The sequence below is a fragment of the Columba livia genome, chromosome 3 (assembly GCF_036013475.1).
Source record: "Columba livia isolate bColLiv1 breed racing homer chromosome 3, bColLiv1.pat.W.v2, whole genome shotgun sequence".
Lineage (NCBI taxonomy): Eukaryota > Metazoa > Chordata > Aves > Columbiformes > Columbidae > Columba > Columba livia.
The window spans coordinates 117,509,679-117,531,500 of record NC_088604.1 but is presented as its reverse complement, the minus strand read 5'-3'; the positions used below and the strand labels follow the sequence as shown (position 1 = coordinate 117,531,500).

The 21,822-nt window shown below is 37.6% G+C and overlaps 1 protein-coding gene across 1 annotated transcript in view; it reads left to right on the top strand.

Moving 5' to 3' along the window:
• PLCB1 (phospholipase C beta 1) overlaps positions 1-21,822 on the top strand; it is a 405,394-nt gene that overhangs the window by 2,264 nt on the left and 381,308 nt on the right. The window lies entirely within an intron of this gene.

The following is a 21,822-nucleotide window of genomic DNA, read 5'->3' as shown; positions in this document are numbered from 1 at the left end:
GCATTCATGATTACTTTGATTACTCTGTCCCTTAAAAACTTACTCTTCTTTAGCTTTATTTGGCTCCTGTTAAACTTGCATATCTTCAACTTTCACCCTATGTGTGTGTGTTGCTCTGCTGGCTTTGCATAGATATTTAAAATTCTAGGTTTTCAACTTCTGTACTCCCACTGCTGTTACAGAAAATGTTTAGGAATCAAGCTGTCAGTTTAGGTTGGTGGAAGTGTGTCCATTGAACACAGCTGAGTTTTGGACAGAATTTTTTAAAAAGTTCACTTATGTAGCTGCTTGTTTTAATTGTGGTTATAAAATTGAAAGTTCAACTATAGTATAGAGAGAACAGATATATTTGTTAGACCTGGATGAAGTGACATCCCAACAGCATATCTTTCTCCTGTTCTGTGATACTGCAGGCAGCCATGTCACAAATATTTCTATACCAGAATGAGAATTTATCTTGGTGAACAGCCCCTGCTCTGCACAGAGGACTTCACCAAAACACATGGTTTCCTAGACTTCCCTTGCAGTAATTTCAGTGTTTCTCTTGAAGGACATGAGGAAGACTGTGCTTTGTGCTTCATAAGTATTTTCTCTGTGTAGAATCTTTGTTATCTCCTCTAAAATTTAGCCTCCTGTGATAGCATGACTTTCCACTTGAAAAAGTAGATAATTAAAAAATAATTGATTTTAGGCATGTGGTATAAAGGATATACTTAGAAGACTTTCTATTAGTTTGTTTCTATTAGATTTATTTTCTACTTTACTGAATGTTGTCCTATTATTAGGTTTTGTGGGTGTCTTGTGGTAAAGAAAGGTATTCCAGCATTCTTGATGTGTTCTTTCACTGTGTGTCATGACAGTTTCATGACACTACCTAGAGGAGAACAAATAATTTTAACACTCATTTTCCTAAAATACACCTAATTTTACGATCTATGTAATTTTTTTCAGTTTTATACTAGATTTCCAGAACTACACTCCTAAACTTTCAGGATTTGTTTTTGATTGATTTTTTGTAAAACTAAAAAGAGGTTATCCCACAAACAGCAGCAATTTTGATATTTTCAATTTCAATTTAATCTCTACATGTACCTAATGAAATAAAGGTTGCAATATATTTTTCACTATGTGAATAGTGAAAGAGCTTACAACTTTGTTTATCATTAGAGACAAATAACATGATAGAGCATAAGCAATATATGGCCAGAAATAAGTATTCCATGCATGTTCTTACATAGATTTATTAACTCTAAAGCGTGTTATATTTAAAGAGAATGGTTTAGTTTAAAATAGATCAGTAATTAGGCAGCTTTGAAACTAATTGTGTCTCTGACTTTGATATCTATTTAAAATGAACAAAAACTTTTATACAAGAGTTTGACTTTTGACCAGGAGTGTCATGATCAGTGATCTGACCTTCATAAATAAGACTATGAAATTCATTGGAATATTTAAATATATATATATATATATATCTCAAGAGCTTTCGTGTTCATATGAATCAACTTTGACAGAACCTCCTCTAATGACTTCTCACCAAAAGGTAAATATATAATGACAAGAAGAAATCATATTTTGCACCTTCATAAAGAAAACCACTGAGGGTACTGTACCCCTAATACTTCTACTTAAATGTAGTTTTCAAGAAATCTGACTAACTTTGAATTTTGCTGTCCTGTGTAAATGTGAAGAATTAGACTTGTCCTGTCAAACACTCCCATTTGAAGATAAGTTACAAAAGGTATTCAGCATTGAAAAATGTATCTTACTATCAAATAACCTCACCATTCATTTTTTGTTTATGCATCTTATACAGGGAAGTTATCATACACTGCTATACACACATTAGTGTGTGCTAACAGTTTTGCCCTACGTTCCTGAAGGGTTTTTCTTGATCTTGTAATAGTGAAAAATATAATATAAAAAAATATGCTTTTTCATCTTTCCTGCATGTCCAACTACAGAAGACACTTGGCTACCAGGATGAAGTTTGTCACATCTAATGTACTTCAGACATTAATCATAAACCTTTTTTCAGGCTTCACTCTGCTAAGCTAAACCTAAGTTCATTTAGTTTTCGTGTGGAAAATAAGCTCTGCCTTTCCCATTCATCTTAGTATTGATTTTCTGTGCTTGATCCAGTTTGTGTTCATTTTTCTTGAATGGGCGTTGGTGAAGTTGTGCATAACAGTGAGACACCAGTGATTCCAGTATCTTGCACAGTGGCAAAATAGAAATATTTCAGCTCCTGTCCCCTAAGCTTGAATCACAGACTCCCTGACCTGTTGAACAGGGAAGAGATGTCTAGAGAAATTATACTCCAACCACCCCGCTCAAAGCAGGGTCAGAATATCAGTCAGGTCAGCAGAGGAACTGGAAAGAAAAATTTGAAACCTGAAGGGCAGCCTTTCTGGCAGACTGCCTCTGTATTGGTATCTTTACATATCTTCCAATGCACAAAATATAGGGACAGCAGTAATTTGCCTTATGTAATAGCCAGGCCTGTAGAGAGGTGCATGCTGGAGATGTCTCTGCCCACACCACACTCCACGGTGCAGGCATGCCCCCGCAGCCTTATCTTTGCACAGCTCAAGCATAGACCTCCTACAACATCATCTCCCACCTCTCATGTGCATCTGTTCATTTTCTGCCTGTCAAGCCTCTTCAGAATTTAAAAGAAGTTGCAAGAGATAGGAGAACAAGCTTTCGAGTTTTAGTGCATCAGATCAGGACAGATCTGATAAGAAATGTGAAATTTTGTTGTCTGGCTTCTTTTTCTTTCTACATTATTTTTCCAAAGTGTAAAGTAGAAAGGTGAACTGCTGTGTGAGGAACTGTTTCTTGCAATATGTTTTTCCTCAGCAATAAAATACCTCTAAGGCAGAAGTACAATTATCTTTTTAGACCTGACACCACCAAAGCCTGATATATGTGGCTGAGTGAGCGAGATGGAAAGGTATTATTAGGTTTTATTAGATTACAGTGCAAATTCAAGCTAGCTAGTCTTGTCACACAGTAAATCTAGTGCAAAGATCTGTGGCCGAATTCTGCTTTCATACATGCTGCTGCTTGTGGTCAGTATTCCTCTTTACTGTGATGCTGGCTTCCATCAGTTGTGAGAAGGGCATGGATGTACATAAGGCATGATTTACAATGTAGGCAGTCATCAACATAAAATAATTATGATTGTGCTCCCGAACTAAATCAGAAATAATGCTATTAAAGGCAAAATATTTATTCTTCCTTGCACAATATATGAATTCAAAATTCAGGCCTTTATCACAGATAAAAGATTTGTTAGATATGGCATGGCTATTTACTTATATATGGCTTTTTGCCATCAGTGACTTCTTGTTTCAAAAATAACCCCTTTTCAGCTCCTTTCTGGCAGCTGCATGTTGTGTTAAGGAAGTGAATCAAACTGTGTCGAAGTCAAGTAGACACTGAGATCTATTGACTTTATCAGGCACTGCATAAGAACTGGGTATCTGAAAGCTGCTGCCCTGGGTGCTGTGAACACAGCAGGTGCTTTTCCTGTTCCAGGCAGAGTGACAGTCTCACTAACAGTAGGCAGCTCTATTCACAGTATGTCATAATCCTTTCAAACCTGCTCCGAATGCTGCAGGAGCTCAGCAGTGAAGCAGGCTGCCCAAAGGCACAGATGTAAACCCAGGCTAACCTCACAGATGCTCTGTGGCAAAATATCTACTGTGCACCATGTAAGACAAAACATATGCTGTAATTTTTTTTTTTTTTAAAGGTTGCAATACTTCAAGACTTCCTGCGAAAAGAATAAAAGCTTACCTGAAAAGATGACATGTTAGACAAAATAACAACTGTCATATTTTAAGCTAAGTTCTTGCTTGTAGTCAATTTTTGGATAAGCATCTCAAAGATACATTGCAGCAGAGCCATAAATCCAGGTGCCATTGCATGTAATTCTTAAGCCAAGCTTCCACAAATTCCAACCTTTGCAAATATCAGTATATAATCTGAATTTAGTGCTAAAATAAGAAACTTATGAAACCAGCAGGATAAACATGGAACAATAAAGAAATATTTTCCAATATATCGCTGAGTCTTCACTACCTTTTCAGAGTTCGTAGTCATTATCTTCCAGAGTAATACATGTGTTCATCTAAATGCAGTTAAAAGTAATATTTCTGGCCCCCATCCTAACAGTTAATGGGTATGCTGGCTCCATATATGTGCCAGTATTTCTAAGACTCTTATGAGGATTATCTTCTCTAGTAATTTTCAAGTTTTAATACAGTAATGTTCATCTCTCTCCTTCAGTATTACAAAATAGGTATAAAATCCTTATCCTGGACCTCCTGTTTAAACAGTGATTATGTGTGACTCTGGGCACAATTCTCCTGTTCCTTTCCCACTGACCTGTGCATTATGTAGACCATGGATAATTAACAAGTAACACTCAGTGTTTGGTTTTTTTTTTCTTTTCCTGGTAGCCATTTAAGGAAGGTAAACAACTATATAAGACATTGGATGCATCTATCTATACAGAGAAACTTTAATGAAATGTACAATGAATGTAAGAAATGTAATTATGTAACTATATTCTGCCATAGCTTTGCCACTGTAATTCTCCCTTTTCTCCCTTTCCCAGAAATAGTTTAAAACAACTTGCTTGAAATAAGAATTGCATACAACAGGATCCGAGTTTCTCTCATCACTCATCTTGCATCACTAGTGTCCAGTAGACATTTCAGACCGTTTATTCTTTGGTCAATGTTCCCAAATTGTTCCTGGAATATCAGGAACAAGATCTCTTTCAGCTACAGTCATAAAATTACCCCACTGATTTTACAGAGGTTAATTACTTGAATGAAAATTGGATTCAATCCAAAAAGTTTTCTGTATTGAAATGTAAAAACAGGATGAGTTCAAAATTCTTCATCCTGACAATGTCTTTTTCATAATCAAAAACCCAGGTAAAGAGCCAGCTGAAACAAGGTGGTTTTATTACCATCCACAGACTGGATTATTTCTGCAGCTTTGCTACAAAAACAGAATGAGAAGATTGCTTACATTTCACAGTAACTGATTTGGCCATAGAAGTATTTCTTGCTGCTCCCAAAAGAGTTGCCGTATAGATCAGTAAGCCTCTGCAAGGCTGTATTTATGAATGGGCCTCTGCTGGTGGTGACTAAATGCTCTTACGGGTGCCAAAGAAAACGGGCCACCAAGATAACTCCACTTTCCAGCCTGGTCTCCATCTGGTACAGAGCATCCCCACAGCTCACTGTGCAGCTGCTTGCCTGGGACAGTTGCCAGAGGCCCATACGCTGCTGCTGTCGAAAGACCCTTTTAGGCAGTTTGTCATCTGGGAGTTGCAATTGCATTTCAGGTAGCAGGATTGTGATCATGGGCCTGCTGCAGTAGTCCCTATTCAGGCAAAATTTAGATTTGACAGGAGATTTGCTTGAAGAGTTACTGCTGGATTAGGCTACAGATTATTAGATTGAGAAATTGTGGGCAAATTGTTTGACAAAAAGACTACTCAGGCTTCCAGGAAGCCAAAATTTTAGTCTTTTATTTGTCAAGGCCAAAAAATCTTCCAATATACAAAGAGAATCAGCAACCAGTTATTATCATGTGATTAAGTAAAACTTCCAAAGTGTCCATAAATGTTTAACCCTACTGCAATTTTCAGACATGTGGTTATATAATTAAGGTTATCAGTATGAAGAAAATTATTGATTTTTCTCTGGGGGTTCCTGTGCATAGCCCTTGTGTGATCCAGCCCTAGAATACAAGGGTTTCAGGCACAAAGTCAAGATAATCTTTTTCTTTTGACAGAAACAAGAAAAACTGTGGGGGTGCACATTAATCTGAAGTGTGGGCTGATGAGAGGGCTTATTAAAACTTACTTTCAGAGCTAGCCCTTTGCCAAAGAATGCATTAGCAGATATCTAGAAATAGCATGCTTTGTACAGAATATGATGTTGAAGTTGGTTAGTGCTCAGAGCCTTATTTGCCAGCCTTTTCCTGTTAAGTACTGTTCAGCTCCACAAGTGGACAATGTGATCAATAAGTGGATTGTGTATGGTAACAATCTAAAGGATGCTTTAAAGTTATAAATACACAGTGTAAAATGGCTCATTCCAGAAGCACCCTGTACTGAAAGTTCGTTTTTATTGCTGAAAAATTCACAGCCGTGGTGCAGCTTTGTACATGGCAAGCATTTCACCAAAAGCGTTCCTGGACTTTCAGCTTCATCCATAAAATCTTAAGCCTGACTTGCCTGGATGCTTTTTCCCCACAAGGGAAACCTGAGAATTTATAAAGATTTACATATCCTCAAACATTTTTTTCCCCCCATATCAACTAATTGAGTAAGAAACAAGTTATCTTGCTTTGCAAATGGCATGTAGTTTAGTATATCAAAGTTACTGAAGAGTAATTTTCAGGGACTCAGACCTAACCCTATGAGAAACTGCTGTTGGCATACACTTGGGCACAGAGAAAAAGGCAGTTTGCAAAGTAGAGATCTGCCAAGCAGCAACCACCAAAGCAAGTCTACTTTGTTTTTAGACCTTTCTGTCTCTGGCAAGGAGACTGTAGATCCAAGTCTTGCATTCTAGTCCTGTGACTCTCTGGTCATTCCTACAGCCTGTCCCCCAAGCAAGTCTACCATTTGGCATACTTGACCCTAATTATAGCTCATGTCACAACTCTCTTACCCAGTGGGAATGTAACTGTCCCACTGCTCAAAACACTGAGAAAGGGTGGAATTTATGCTTCTGTGCCTCACGCAGCAGAACAGATTTTGATTCAAGTGCTTCTGTAGCACAAATGATAGTTATTCTTTAAGCTTATATTTTACATTTTATTCTCCCATTTCTGTGAAATCTTCCATGATGAATGACTACATAAAAATGAGAAAGCATAAGACAATGATGGCTTTCTAAATATGGCTCCTCTGTTTATATCTAAAGCCTTACAGGCAGACATTTTGTTTCTGTCTCAGAGATGCATTAATGTAAGAAAACCACCAAGACTGTAAATCTGAGGGCAACTGGAATAAAAGGTATCGTGAAAGACCGCGTTAAACAACCGACAAAACATTTATACTTGTAACACTGATAGAGCCTTGGCCATAATAATAGGAAGATTACTTTCTGATTTGGCTTCATAGAGAATTGTACTTTTGGCAAACTGTTAAGATATAGCTATAAATTACCTGTTTGATCTAAATATAGATACATACTCCTAGATTATGTCCTGCTAAATCAACTTCTAACACAACAGCACTCTGTTCCTCCTTTCACATGTCTTTGTGAAGAAGCTGAACTACATGGCTAATTAAGGTAGAAAAGATACTCTATTATAGTTCAGAAAACAGTAAAAATTATTTTAAACTATTGAAACCTCCAAGCAATTTCTTAAACACAAATATATTATTTCTGTTGTAGAAGACAAAAAAAAAAAGCCATAAGAACATGCAAAGAGTCACTCAAGTCCCACCACACCCTAAGAAATGTGCTCTGCTGTCATTCTCTAAAACAGAGGGCTGCCATTTGGAAATGTAACAGACATTTTTGTAAGGCCTCTTAACTGTCTGCCTACCAATTGCTGCTACTTGTACTTTAGTTATTTCCCAGTAAAATCTCTTCCGTCAACAAAAGGCCAGACAATTAAAACAACTTTTTGGTTGCTAAGGGGTTCTGGCTGCTTCCTCTGCCCAAAATTTCTTTTAAGGCTCATTACTATATCTTATTATAATTAGCAAACAAAAAAAGTAATCTCAGTAACGCTTAGGACTATAGAGAAGGTGTAGCTTCTCCCTTGAAGTTACTGAAGGAGCAAGCTTCCGCAGTCTTTTACATTCTCTTTTTGTTTTCTAAGGGTCTCTGGTAGAATTACAAATAGCATTTAAAGAGCCAGTCCTCATGCTATACAGTCTATTTGCCTATCAATAAAGTAACTGTCAGGACCTCCTACAGAAATGAAAAAAGGCACATTATAGAACAACATAGAAGAAGCTTAAGAACAAACAAATTTAACCAGTGCTTTTAGCTCCCTAAAGTCTCTAACTAGGTAGAGTATCTTAAAGGGTCCCAATATACAGAGCATTATCTGCCAATCTAGACTCCATAGAAAGGTAGAGACTTATAGCAGGCGGACAACAACAACAACAAAAAAAAGCCCTCTAATCTTAAAAGCCATTGCAACAGATTAAGTGGAAAACTAACATTTAGAAAAAAGCATTTTCTTACTCAGAGTTATAAAATTAATTGCACATTCATACAACCAACAGTAAGAAGTAATATTGCAAGAGTTCATAACTACTGAGATAGGTAAAAGCTTGCTGAATGTAGTAGCAAACACAGCTGTATAAAAACAAACCTCAATTACATTTTAACAAAGCACACCAAAAACTTGCTATGAACTATAGCCCAGCATACATTAAATTACTCCTTACATAACTGAATCTCTCTTTCCCCAGATAAAAAGGACCTTTCAGTTCTACACACTTACAAATCTTCAGAATGACCAGCTACTCCAGATTGTTCTTCTTTTGCAAATAGTTGTCTCAGGAACCTGAGGACGCTAATAAGGCCTGTTGGCCTTAACCAGCCTCACCTGGGGCCTCTGCCCACACCCCTTCCCATAGGCCCTTGGGCTCCATTTAAGCTCAGGCCTGGGCACCATATGCTAGTTAGAGCTGTGATGTTAGGATGTCAAATTCTAGCTGTGTCTTACTGTAGTGTTCAGTATTTATATTGTAGCTTTATTTCTTGGTGCTTATGGGTGGCCTAGGGCTGAAATGAGACTATGCAGTGCAAAAGTTTGTGTTACTTTTAAAAGTTAAACTTGGAGTTTTCTGGGACTTCAGTAATACTGGTAAAGTATTTAGTGTTTCTTTGGAAATTGCAGGAAATGAGCAATTCTGTGTTTCATTTGTATATGCTTTTGAGAGTTTAACTTGCTTAAGCATAGAAACAAAGAAATATTTCTCAAGTGGCAAATACTGTATGGTATTTTGTTACAATAAGCTGTATGTTTGTTACAGACTTGTGCCAATGAAACCAACAGGATTACAGAGAGTGGGATTTGATTCTGTAGTTCAGAATAGGCTGTTTAGAGAAACAGATTACTGGATGCTAAACTAATCTTCTGAAAGAACCATCTTGTTTTCAGTCTGCAGGGGAATGGGGATTACTGGCAGTTTTTCAAGATAAAGAAGCTGACATGTGTGATGCTTAATGCTGTCTATAGCCAGAGCTTTTTGTATATCTGGTATGCTTGAACACAAAGTATGAATACAAGTGTCATATTTGGATCAAACAGCCATTTGCAGAGTATCTACTTAGCAGTAATAACCATCAGCAGGTTCCTGGAGAAATCAAATAAGGAATGTGTAGATAGTGCTATACCTACACCAACTGCAATTAAAGGCTTTGAAAGTGTTGTAGTTTCAGTATTTTTTTGAATTGGGTTCACCCAGATACTTATGGTTGGATTCTAATTAGCCTCAGTCCATGTTTTTCTGTAGGGTAGCATAGCAAACCTGACATGCTTAAGATTGCTGTGTTGCTTTCACAGATTTAATTGTCAAACTATTTTTATTCTGAAAAAAAAGCTGTTAACATACAAGCTGGAATGAGGAAAAAAGAGGTGATGTTTGGACTTCTGAGCTTTCCTAAAACATGAGAAAAAAAATGGCAGTGTGTAAGTCTCCTCTACTTTCTAAGGATGACTGCACAGGAAAAATGTCTCTTCAGATCAAAATTTCCTTTCTCTCTGACTTGAAGCAAATGTCTTTTACTCTGCCAGCACATTTTATAGTACATCTTGCTGTCCTGTAGCAGTTGCAGTATGTCTTACTATCTCTGAGATACTTTGCACTCCATGCAGTTTTCTGTTTCTCAAGGCATCCAGATGAGAGTGGCATTGAGGGGTTAATGTAGGTCAAAGGGCAAATCAAACAGTCTCCCCTGTAGTTTCTAGTTTTAAGAGACTTGAAGGGGTCTGTGCAATCTCTCTGTGTGTACACCCTAAATATATTTTTTTTTATCCTGAATATCTCAGTAAGGCAAGTGAAACTGATGCAGATAAAGGTTGACTGATGTAGCCCAAGGTCACCAAGCTCATCTGAGTAGACAGAGTTAAATGTGCTTCTGTCATTGTATTTTAACAACTCAGTTGTGTTTTCTGTGTGTCTTCTCAGTACTTTATTTATTTGGACAAAACAAATACTTAGTGCTCTTCAATTTCCAGTCATTCTTCAAGTAAGGATAAATGTTGTATTGTTGTGTTTCCTAATAGGATTTTTGCAGTCTATTTTTTTTTTTTTGTCCTCAGGAAAGATTTTCCTGATGGAGGTAGGAGTTTGGTTTGAAACATATTGGCTTTTTTGGGGGTATTTTTACCTCTGAGTTCAGAAGTACTTGACAAGCTGTATATTGGAAGTGAGCAAAGGGTGTTTTCTAATACCTTGTCTTTATTTGTATTGGTCACTAGCACTTTATATATGACTAACACTTTGGAAACACATGTGTATCAGGATACCCTAGTGAGGGATGTTAATATTATTGCTGTGCTTGCTTACAATTTGGAAATTACAACAAATACCAGGTGACAACTCATCCTGAATCTATGAAGTTGAAAGAAAAAATGTTGCTAAGTGAATTTGGACTCAGGGACTGGGCTCCTTTCTCATCTGACTAAACCTAAGTATAAGAATTGCAAGGCTTGATCAGACAATGTCTGTCAAACCAAGGGTCCTGTCTCAACATTGGTTACTGACAAATTACTGGGGAAAGGGTACAAGCTCAGGCTGTGCATACCATCATTTCTATTTTGTAAACATCTGACACTAATAAGGGTGTGTGGAGCATTTAATTTGCCTTTCATTGTCAGCAGTGGGCTTTTGTGAATTTGCTTGTCCTGCCTTTAAACCTGTTTTTAGTTCTTGGATCCTTTAGCAGTAGGTTCTACAACTTAATTACACTTTATATTGCAAAAATAGTATTTTTTTTGCTTAATATCTGTGGCCTCATAACCAGTGGGTTGGCTCTTATATCTATTACTCTAAGAAATAGTTAAGTTTTTCCTTCCCCTCCTCTTTAGGATCCTGTAGACTCAGTGTTGCGCCAGTGACTGTGGTGGAATCTGAGCAGCTGATTTATGAAGTGAAAGCAAATACTGGCTCTAGATGCAAACACAAATTGTGTTTTCTTCTTTTCTCCTGGTTACTTGATGTTGTAACATGTTAATAACAGCTTGGAGCACGAGTGATTTCCAATTCTGTGTGATGAACCAGTTGTGTACTTATCTTTTGAAAATGTGATGACAGATTGGGAATGCATCCAGTTAGGCAACCCATGTCCTCCTCAACACTTGCTTGTGTTGGTGGATGCTGTGCTCAGTCAATTAACAGTTTGTCAACAGCTGATTACAGGGTAGCAAAATTAAGATAACACCTCCTGCTAAGTAGAGTTTGCTTCTCTTATGATATCGGCACCTTGGTAATGGCATTCTGTTTCCAGGCTGAGTTTGGTTTCCTTGCTGGTACTGCTAGCCTCTCTGGCTGTGCAGAGCCTCAGTCTGAACAGTAGCTTTGCACTTTCTGAGACTCTGAAGGTTTTCTGTATCTTCCTTAAGGACAATGAATTAACACTGGTCCTGAAATGACCTGGGGACAAATCAGGCCTTGAGTCACTGTAAGACTGTGGAAAAATACCATGCTTCACAGAGCTGAAGGGGCTGTTTTAATTACAGAATCATAGAACATCCCAGTTGGAAAGCACCTCAAAAGATTATCTGGTTCAGCCTTTCATGGGAAAGGGATTATAGATGAGATTATCTAGCACCTTTCCAGTTGCGTCTTGAAAACCTCTGGTGATGGTGACTCCACCACATCCCTTGGGGAGGTTTGATCTTGATTGAGCTTTCTGGTGTGATTGAAGCATATACACAAATGGCATGTGTGCTTTCTCTTAAGGAAAACTGTAGGTTTTTGAGCCCTTTTGCTTCTCCTTGTCTCTACAAGGCTTTACTCCCAAGTGTTCAGTTGTTCCCTTAAGATGCATCTGAGGAATTTCCATAGCAGCAAATAGAATGACTGGCTCTGTCTTCCTCCATTGTTGAATGTTTGCTTCCAAATCTCTGTTAAGAAATATCCTTATTTCTAGGCACCCTTTACATTTTCCTTTAGCTTTTTTTCTGATGAGAAACTGACGTTTGTCTTTTCCAGTCTGTGCTCCAATTTGACCAACTGTGTTCTAGCATCTTCTATTTATTTGTAGCATTTTAGAGTGTCAAATTATAGTTTCAATTCTCTGCAAGGTACAGGTACGAGGCAATTGATTGTTTCCTTAGCTTATAATAAGAGACAAATAGAAGAATAGAGTGCTTTAAGGATAAACACTAAAACCTCTTGAAATTTCCATTTCTGCACTTAGTGCAAGGCAATGAGAGCTGCATTTTGTGGCAAATATTTCCATCCATGTGGAGCGGGGGAAAAAAACCAATATAAAATTGGAAAGCAGCATTTAATGTTCACTTTTTCCAGGTAAGCGTAAGTGCCCAGGCCTCTTGGGGGAATCATTAGTCCCTGTGAGTACATAATTATTTGATTGTGTGTACAAAGAAAAGATGGCTTTCTCAGCTTCCTTTCTCTAGATATTGTAGATCAGTGGCAAAAATTGAGTGCATGAGCTCGAAATGATACCACTGCCTTTCTATGCTGTCTTTTCCGTGTTGATGGAGTAGAGGTGGGAGGGAGCAAACTTTCTTGAGCCTGGAACTGGGATGGCTACTTATAGGTTACACTGTAAAAAGAAGGATCGTATGTTGGAGGCAGAATGCTGAACTTCATTAATTCTAAGCGTCACTGCAACCGATATCCCAGTTTGGAGATGCTGCTGGAGTTCAGGCAGGTTCTCATGGCCAAGTTGTCTAGAAGGCATTTTCACATCCATCTTTCTCTGCACATGCACAACTCTGCATGGCTGAGGGCAGAAGCAGGAGTTCTCATCTGTATTATTGTTTTTTTACCTGCTATTCATGCTGCTATCTCCTTTACCTGGCTTGTTATGTACAACTTGCATTCTGCTTTTGTTAGGGAATAGTACAGGGAAGAGAGGCTGGAAAGAATATTGAAGGGAAATATGCTAAGAGTTCATTTATAATAGCTCATATGATCTGACTCAACATGTTTTAAGACTTATTCACAAAGCTTAGCATGAAGCAGTTAAAAGTGTAAAATCAGTATGCCTCTATGAAAGCACAGTGAGCATATGTTAGCATACTCTCCTTCAGGGATTAAATAACCCTTCATACAGCCCCATATCTCTTGCAAGTTCCATCAATTGCAGAAAATGCAATGTCATTCTAAGCATTCAGAAATCTGACTTGAGCTTCCCAATGTTTTGAAATTTTAGGTCTTAACTTTGCTTTTGTGAGAGAAATACGGTGGTGAACCTTGTTTCAAGGCACTTAGAAGTAAGTAACAATCTTTATTGAATACTTCACTGAAGTCTTCTCCCCTTCTTTCTGTCTCTTCCACAGCATTTTTTTGTGGCAGAAGTCACTTCTGCAGTTCGCTTTAATGGGACTTCTCTAGTCCAGGGAGAATTGCTGTAGGATAGGTATAAACTTGAATGATTTGTGTTATGCTGAATGCTTGATGAGCTCCACATTCAGTGACTCCTTACCTTGGTAGAGCTCCACTGATTGCAGTTTCTAACATTCCCAATTTTAACAGTGTGAAATCATCAGGGTCAGTATCATTAGATACATTAGACCTGAATTTTCATATAGACTAGGAATTTTTTCTTGTCTTTTTTCCAGTTGTTTATCCACTTGTGTTTTCTGGAGAGAAGAAAATATAAGGGACAGCTCCATGTAGGTCTTGCATTGCAGTTAAACTTTATTGACTTCAATCATAAAATTGGATGTAAGAAAATGTTATTAAAACTAGTGTGTTAATGTGCTGTTATCTTCTTGGGACATATGTGAGCTCATTGCTGGACTCTTGGCTGTTGTTCCAGTATATATTTAGAAAATTATTTTGCTGTCCCTACAGAAGTAATGAACTTATTTCACCTTGTGCTTTTGTACAGATTATAAATGCCAATCCCAATTAAAAGTAAAACAAATAAAATAACACAAACCAAATTAACTGCCTGCACTTTTGGTGATGTTGTCTCTTATTTTAAAAACAAGGAGGATAAATTGAATATGGCAAAATGTGCTGTGTCTGGATTTTGCAGCTTCCAGCTTTTGACAGTCTACATTCTCTGGCCTGGAGAAAATTCAGCTGCACATAAAGATAGGAAACAAAATTACTCTTTGGAGGTCTTGGTGTTAAACAATCTATGTTGGCTGAAACCTAGCAGAATGCTCACATACCTTGTTTTTTGTGGAGAACAAGATCTGTCATTATACTACATAAAGAGTCCTCTTTCTGGAAGTATCTCTGTTAATTAACCAGGTTAAAGCTCCGATGTCTTTGCTAAAATAAATTTGGACTTTGATAATGACTTTAAAAAGAACAGTTCTGTAGTCTTATCTTGATTTTCTTGTCAAAACATTACTTCTTAATACATTACTTCCATTAAATTGATGGAAAAGAAAAAAGATTATGAAAAAGGAACATTAAAACTGTTCAAGGCATGGTGACAGATTGAGTCTTGAAAGGAGTGAATATGTCCACTTCACTCTCTGCCACAGCTTCTGCAATGTGCCTGAAAGCATGGAAGGAAACACACTGCCTATTTCTTTCTCCAGGAGCATGGGCATAATAAGCAGACCTTCAAATTCCTCTCCTACTCTCTGGCCCAAGGGTGGGTGAGCAATCAGGAAGCTCTTATGGATATAATCTATGTTTTCAGTGAATATTGAGTGCTTTGTGTCCTGCATCTTACTGAAACTTGAGACATTCAGGCTCTTTGCCAGGTTTAAAAAGGTACTTGGGCTGAGCATTAGAAATGAATGTGTGAATTTGGATTCCTTTTTTTTTTAATTAAACACAGTTGGCTTTGATTGTGTTACACAAGGACATAAAGGATAAGAAGGAGCCAAAAAAATAGTGGGGACTACAGTAAGGTCTGGTCTAAAAAGCTTCTGCAGGCTGCTTGTGAGGCATGTTCCAGCTGTAAAATAACTGTTACTAAAAATACCTTAGGATCACTGTATAATTTAGTCAGCTTTGAATGTCAGATCATACAATGGAACACATGTACATATTTTAAAAGAAGGCTGATAAAATTAGCCCAGTTTTGCTAAGATATGACTTAAGCAGATGCTTGCTTTGAGCTGGCATTGTCTCAAGTGTGCAGCAAGGGGGATCAAGCTACCAGTTGGGTGAGAAAAATGGGTTCTGGTCCCTTCCTTGACACTCTGAACAACTCACATCACCTCCTGGTGCATTTGCTTCCCTGTCTGCAGATGGACTTGATGAACACTGATAAAAAGCACTCTGTAAAAGATAATGGGAGAACAAAGATATATTCCCAAAGGTTTTTACTGCTGTTATACTTGGATCTTGTCTTTTTCTTTTAGAAAAGACTATGGTTAACTAGTCACTTGACATTTTCAAGGTAGATACAGTGTGTTCTTTTAGTGTGATTGTCTGTGGACAACATCCTAGTTTAATTTCCATTGTTCTAGAAATATAAGAAATTATTTTTGAAAGTCTCAGTACAGAATAACTGTATTTAAATAATACTAAGAAAACCATGTATTCCTGCTTTGTTTCATTGACATACAAATGCTCAAAGCATCCTATAGAAATTAATAATTTCATAAAAACAGCTTTCTTGGAAAATCAGAAGCAACTTTTTGGGTGAAGGTGAAAGTGCATTAACTGGATGACTGCGTGCTAGGCTCTTCACCTTCTGAAAATCAAAGAATTCTTTGTAAAAAGTAATGAGTTCCTGCTGCTTTTCTCCTGGAAATAAGTGGCACGATTTGTCCCCTGTTGTTCCATACTCTAACTTTCATTGTTATTAAAGACAAATAGTTGCTCATTCCCTTAGTGGTACGTTCTTACATAAGCAATCTGGGACTGATAGTCATGGCAAAATCTGGTCCACCAGTAGAAAAACAGAAATATCTGCTCTGGTGAAGTGCTATATGTGGATGCTGAAATGAAAGGAGTTCTGGAAAATACTAATATTTTCCTTTGTCTACATTTTTGCATATTCACTGCTATCAGTTCTGCTTGATTTGCTGATACAAATTCCTGAATTACAAACTGTTGAGGTATTTAAAAATGAATATGAGGTGGAAAGAAAAGGGGTGTTGCCTTTGACCATCCAAGGAGACATGAAAGGCAGCAATGAAAATCTGTCCTGTTGTAGACCTTCCTGTAGAAAGAATTCTTTTTAATAGATGACATTATCTTTGGAGAAGGGCAATGGAATGTAGGATACTATTTTAACTTTGAATGTATTAATTTATGTGCACAAAGCAATTATTTAACCCATAAAAATGGGAAGATTAAAGTATTAATCTTTGTCAAACTTAAGTGAATAAATGGTTGTTTTTAATTAAAGGATTTTATCCCAACCCTACTCCAGCAAGACTGCCATTTATTTTAGGAAGAGGAGATGTAATCTAAAATTGTGTAGGAAAAACTAAACCTCTGAGCACATGGCTAATACTGTTTTTAAAATTCTTTGGATATTGGGTGCTTTTGAAGGTTTGGGTGGGGAAAAATGCATTTGAGGTGAATAGAAGAATTAATTTGAAAGGTGTTTTCCAAATGTACCCTTTAGAGCTGATGCAGTCTACAGTGGATTATGGGCAAGTTTACAACTCTCGACTTTCAAGACTTCACTTTTTAAACCAGACTTTTTTTTTTAAGTGGGTATTTTCAGTTTCTTCTGTTTTGGAAATACTTTAGCAGTGTGTGGGCATAAAGAGTGACCTAAGATTTCCAGTAGGAAAAGTGGAGGAGTCATCTAAAAATCACAAATGGCTCGTACTCTTGTCAGTGTTTTGGATTATGATCCTCCTGAATTTTCAGTCTCTGAAAGGATTAAAAACTAACATTAAATATTGCTCTCCTCCAAAGCTTTCAACTTGCAATCAATTAGACCATGAAAAAGAAAAAATTCTGATAACTTATATAATGTTGTGTGGGTCTTGGGGGAATGAGTTTTATTGTATTTTCTGGTTCATGTGGAGATGATGAGGAACTTCTTTAAGTTTGAAAATTACTTAGTAAAAGATGTAGAGACCAAAATGATAATGATTTCAATTAGTGCTTTGAAGGTCAGAAAATTAGGCCTGTCTTCACAAGGGAAGTTGAGATTTGGTAGAAACATTTCATCCCTAAATGACAACTTTCAGCTATGAGTTGTCAAAGTGCATCAGAGTAATTTCTCCCTGATCTTTTCTATAACTGAGGCAGTTTAGTGCAACTTTTTCTTGTATTTTCATTTTGGGCTAATATTTACCGTGTTTCAGGCATTCAGTGTTTATTCAGAAACTGACATATCTGCCAAAAGAAGTTTCTGTTAAAGACTGTATTTAAAGATCTGGCTTTCCCTCTCAAAATTCACCTTCTGATCAACTTTCTCCTGGCTCTTGAGTCACAGCAGATCTATTCCTTCTGATTAGTGAGACTATTCAATGTCATATGATTTTAAGATACAGTTTGGATTTTCTTTAGCTACTTAAGCCATTGCAATTGTACTTCTAGTTGAAGGACTGTCTTACATAGAAATGGGCAAAACTTAATTCCATACATATTATTGACAATTAGAAAGTGTTCTTTCAGACCCTCACACACCTCACTTAAGTTTTCTTTTCGCAGCTGCACATGGAGAAATGCAGTACAGAATTGTATGTAAATGCCTTGAGCAGCTCAAATTGAAAATACTGTGGGCAAGGCTGTTAGGTGTGCATTAAAGGCAGACGAAGGACCATGGAAGAACATGGTTTTTAATGGGGGATTCCCTAAAAGGAATACTTGTTGCCATTGGTGTGCATGTAGCAACTCTGAAGGACAATGAGTGGTTCAGTCAAGCCAAGAACAAGACAAAGGGAATTAAAACTGGAAGCAGACTGGCAGAGTGATAGATAACTAGTGGATTAGTCAGTACATGGGAACTTTATTTGGCATTCATGTAGTCTTCAGTCTCAACGAAGAACCACAATGTTCCCTTGGGAGGTTATTTTAAGACTCCCAAAGTATGTATGTGCTGTTCTTTAGTGTTGGGCAATTTCGTCATGTGCTCATCCAGCCTGTTGCTTTTTTTCTTAAATTCAGAAGTAACAAGTGCACAGCATCTCCTGGAGGCACAATTACTCTTGTTCTATGGGGGGGAAAAAAAGAAAATAATTTGTTTTCTGACTCCACAGTAAGTTATTGGCTTCCCTCAGGATCCACTTTGCAGCACACTTCAGCCTTCGAATCTTTCACTTAGTCGTTCTCTGTCCCTAGAAAGGCAATAGAGATCACATTTGGTGTAATGACATTTATGGGAAGTTATTTTAGCTGCTAAATAGAAATCTAATTCAAATTAATTGTAAAACTATTTTCAAGGTCAGTTTTCAATCAGAATTCTTGAGGCTTACTCTGAAACAGTAGAGATTTTGCTGGTTTTGTTGTCTTCAAATTAAATAATTTGTGTAATTGAACAAAAATGGGTTTGAAGTGCAGTTGTGCATAATATTGGAATTTGAACTCGAATATCCAAATAATTATATCTGAAAAGTCACTTTCTTGCAAAACACGCTTTCACCAACAACATTACAGCTAAATTGTAGTTCAGCCAACAATATTAGTTTGCTATTAGAATATCAAAACTATAGGTTTTGTGGAGGTGATGCACAAAAGTAAATAAAAGGTTCACTAAAAGGTCTTGTCCTTATGTCTGACCAGAGGTTCAAATGAAGTACTATTTACTACCAAAAGCTGGGTGACAGATGTGCTGATTCAAACAGAGTAAAAAAGGTGTTTTTTTTTTTTTTTTTTTTTTATGCTGGAATAAGGGAGGTTTAATAATGCATAATCACCTGCTAGCAGTTGTTAGCTGATCTGTATAATTAGGTTAGCTATAAGGTCACATTCACTAGGGCAAAGTTTAGTGTATGGTCATATAATATTCCTGTCTGTTTCCAGCTTTATTTAGTGTTTATAAGGAGAATATATGCATGAGTCTGAAGAGCATTTTGTTGTGAACAACTTGGACAAATATTGACTTGTCAAAATAAGATATTAGCTCAATTTTTTACTAAAATTAGCGACTCTTGTTTATTGTCCAATCTTGACTGCTGTGAGTGGCTGAGGGGTAGGGACAGGCAAGAGAAAGATTCAGTGTATCTTTTGTTCTTCCTGAGAAGCTTTATTAAGATTGAAAATAAAATTCCATTAAGTATGTGTTAAAATTAACTGCTTAAATTGGATAGTAGATGGAACCTTCAGGTGTCACAAGAGATCACCCTTTTTTCTCCTTTCCTATGTCCTCATCATACGCATCAAATCCCAGAAAAGAACTGCTTGGGACCTAGGCTCTGGTCTGGAAGCATTACAGCTGTTCTCAGGGAAGACCTGACAAATAATTGTTGCGGTTTTACCAGCGTTGTAATAGGGAATATTAGTTTACAGCTGAGAGCAACTGGATAATGGACTAGAATATCTGTAGTCTGTTGAAATAAGACAAGAGGTCCATGCAAGCTACCTGGAATATTGTGGGATGAGGATGTGCAGGCTAGGAATGGTCAAGGTATAGCACTTAAAAACATACAGCATCAATTAAACACATGGTTGTACTAGTGCTACTGCTAATGAACAGTGATTGTGAGTAGGCTCACTGTTTGGGTACAGTGACTGAACTACTAGGAAATATGACAATAGCTGGTTAAAAAAAATGAAAGTGTGAAAGAAATTGGTTGAGTGTGCATATAAGGAGGAGAAATCTTTATTTGGTGTCTGCTGTTTGGCTATTGTGTGTAGTATTATGCTGTTGGGGGGGACTATGGTCCCTGAGCTGTTGACAGTGCCTGGTGGGACAGAGCAACCAGTAAGTGTGATAGACTCAGGGGAACAGCCATGGAGGCCAGTTCTGGAGACAGTGGGACTTGGAGTCTACTAAAGCTCAGGAAAGTGCTTTTCTTTGTTTTCTGTCATTGCAATAATGGACAAAACCAGCTGAGCTTGCCCTCAGGCAGAAGATGCTAAAAAGGCTCAACATTCCTTTCTCTCCCATACCTTTAAATTTAATTGTCTAACAGGTTGCTGGAAAAGCAAGGTTTGTGTCAAACTTGGCAGGAGTGTGTGATGTGTTTCTCTGCTTGATGTGAGAGGAGGATGCTACAACTAAGTGAGCCTGTCACTAGAGGACATGGTGGGAAGAGCAGAATAAAGGGACTTGAGTGGCTTCTTCCAGAACCTGTGCAAAACCAGTGGAATTGGTTAAAACAGGAGTAAACAAACCCTGCTGGGTCCAAATCTGGGCCATGACTGGCACTTTGCTTCAAAGACCATGGCAGCTTTGGAAGCAAAGTGCTTGGTTTGCACAGCACTGCACCTGTACTAGAGGATTATGCTCAATGTGAGCTTGTCCTACCCAGTGACAAATCTCATGTCTGCATTAGAACCCAGGTGCAATAGGTGGCACTGTTAGTTTGTAACTTGGGCAAACCATTTGCAGACAAGTGGGAGCTGATGGTAGCTACAGTACAAAAATAGATTTATGTTTTCTGGACTGAAAAGCAAGTAAAAACTGCCATTGCAGGTCAGGGGATTGGTTGACAAGTGTCTTCAGCTTCTTGCAGAAGTCAAATGACGTGTTAGAAGCAAGCATCAAGTGATCATCTGAGCCATGTATATTATAAACCTAGTTCTACCTTCAAATACAGATGTGATTTTTTTCCCCAAAAATCAGCTAAACTGTGAATGCTTGACATAATGCATAACTTTAGGTTTGTGGTTTTGCTTTTAAGTTCAAAGCTGGCAAAGGTTCATGCTTTGTTCACTCTCCTCCTTCTGCTGTTTTCTGCTGCAGTTTTGATCACCGCTTATGCCCCTGTTATTCACTACAGAAAGGGAGGTTTTTGAAGTGTGCTGTGATTCTGTGTTTCTAAGTGACTGTATTCTAAGTTTTCCACTGCTGTGAATGACATAAATGACTTGAGCAGAGGAATTGTGTTGCTCTAGGTAGCCAGTATACTCATCAAATGCTATGTGTGATTGAGATATGTAGATATCATGATTTTGGGGCAGTTGTGCTGAGTTCTGGGGCCTGAATAAACTTCATAGTCTAGATTTCAGTAGGTGAAAGCTCTCTATGCAGGATGGATACCCGGTGGAGACAGACTGTTCTAATTTTTAAAATCATGAAAGGCTTTTGACACTTGCTCTATTAATTTTCCACTAAGGACAGTGAGTCCTTAAAATGACTCTTTAGCCAGACTCTGTATGAAGGGGCTCTGCTCGTTACTACTAAAATTGGAAGTACTCATTGTACTGATGGATTTTTGGCTCTTCTCTGCTGCTTTAACTTGATCTTTTAAGCATAGATGTTATTATTTGAATGTTAGTTTTCTGAATAAAAAGATGTGCATTTTAAATTAATCCTTCTTATCCTCTTTGCTGCCCTTTCCCCTCAGAATTTCCTCTTAGAAGCTTAGAGCTGAAAATGTATTGGCAAACAGCAGTGCAATTGCTAATGTGCAGTCCTGTCAGCTAAGCCAACACCATTGAGACTTTGCCTAGATTTTCTAGCACACCTGTATTTTTCAGCTTGGCTCCTCTAAGTCTTCACTCTCAGGACATGACTTTACTAATCCAGTTAATAAAGCTGGAGTTGTCTAATGTGAATTATGGGGAGGTGGGCT